Source organism: Miscanthus floridulus, chromosome 7 (genome assembly GCF_019320115.1).
Source record: "Miscanthus floridulus cultivar M001 chromosome 7, ASM1932011v1, whole genome shotgun sequence".
NCBI lineage: Eukaryota > Viridiplantae > Streptophyta > Magnoliopsida > Poales > Poaceae > Miscanthus > Miscanthus floridulus.
This window is the reverse complement of record NC_089586.1, coordinates 100,316,531-100,318,581: the sequence shown is the minus strand read 5'-3', so window position 1 is coordinate 100,318,581 and position 2,051 is coordinate 100,316,531.

The following is a 2,051-nucleotide window of genomic DNA, read 5'->3' as shown; positions in this document are numbered from 1 at the left end:
GTCAATTATATCCACCTTTAGTGCCTATCGTTGCATGCGGATCGACTCACCTAAGGTGATAATCTAGCTCCTAGGTGTCTGGTCAATTACATCTACTTTTTTAGTGCCTATCGTTGCACTTGGACTGACTCATTTCTAGCGTCAATCACGCTCTAGTTAAACGTCTGGTCATACACGTTCATCTTATTGCTAACTTATTGTTGGTATTTCTTAACGCATATAGAAATAATCCGTAAGCGTACAGAATTACCATTGTAGCATTTCACCCAAAAGTATTTAGGGTATCATATTTCCATGAGGAACGAAGGTGTAAGAGTCTCTTAAGCTAAATCACCTAAGGTAACAAGAAGAAGAATAGCTCAGGTAGTGTGGTTTTCTAGGGATACAGATCCTAAGATAAGATAGCTTTGCCACTATAGACTTGCTTTGGGCATCGGAGCGCACCTGGTCTATCAGGCGATACTGGCTCGTAGCCTATGTTGAACCTAGATGTGTGGGAGTACAAAGGATGGATAGGGCTGTCATCACCTGCCGTCTACCCCTCAACCGTGGGGAACAATGCAGACAAAGGTAGCCTCTAGCCTAGACACTATGTCTACGCTATCGACTACTACTCTAGCATTGATCAAGGTTATCCATCTTTACCAGGGCCCTCTACTAAAGTATTTATCACAAGGACGAATGATGAACCCGCAAGTAAATAATGAACAAAACTAACTTAAAGTAGAACTCACCACCAAAGATAAACACGAACCTTATACTCCAAGTAGTATTCGGAATGTAGAGGTACAAGTAGAGAGGAGCCAATGATTCTTGATATTACTTCCGCTAAGTGTACAAGGGGGCTCCAAGTACACAAGTGGAGGTAGCCAACAACTCCGGTACTTCTCCACTATTACTCACTCACTCCCTACACTAGAACTAGCTAGAGAACTAACATATGAATGGAGCTCTTCTCTTCTTGTCACATTGTGACTCTCTTGTGTTGTGTTGTGGAAACCCAAATGGTGTGAGAGAGGGGGGTGTACCCCTCTACTTATACAAGGCTCTAACAACATTTTTTGTCTACTCCCAGTGTAGCAGTAGAATTTTTTAAGAGATCTAGATGGAAGCATGTTTGTGCATACTCCTAGTGTAGGAGCAGCAAGTACATGTGGGGGGTCAACAAGACTTGACCAAACTCAACACAATAACAAGCAGCTTGTAAAAGGTTTAAAACTTGTAAGATGTCATATTTAGCTTTGGTAGGAATTGCTCACCAATTGAGTATGTGATACTAGGGTTTTATATTTTATCAAAACAAATTCTCCACATACTTTGAACAGAAATGGTAGGGTTTCTAAGTCAGAACTACATCACACCTCACAACTACTTAGTCAACATGATTGTCCTATTAGAATATTTTCCCACAGGCATATGTGTATGTATATGGAACAAACTTTATGCAAGGGTATATCTTAATCATGTTATGAACATGTCACTTTTCAAAATTTTAAGTGTGGTGAATAGGGGCATTGTTCATTAGGAGAAGATATTAGGGATAAATTGAGTTTAATTTTAGTGATCAAGATTTATATTTGTTCAAACTCAAAACTGGACGGAGTTGAGGGTTGTGTTGCGCAAACCATTGCTGAAGAAGAAGGAGCTAAGTCAGAGGTGGTTTGACCAAACCAAAGGTTCAGTCAACCCTCTCTAGAGCTATTCATCTGTCCTTCTTGCTTGTTGGATCATTCGATGTTTGTGCAACTTGTTGGTAGGAGGTTTCGAATGTGTGTTCATTGTGCACGAGAGACCTCCCCCACACTTATTCTTGTACCTTTTTATTTAAACAAAAAGAAACAAAGGTGGAAACAAACAAGGGCTCTGCTGGTTTGAACACCAGGGAGCCTAATTCTTACTGATTTTATTATTTATTTATTTATTATTATTTTTTAATTTGTTCACCTAACTTTCTACCATAACTCATACAAGGCTAAAGTAAAGTTGCAATTATTCCTAGCCTTGGTTTATCTCCATATTATACTACCTCCATTGTTTATGAAAGTAATTGC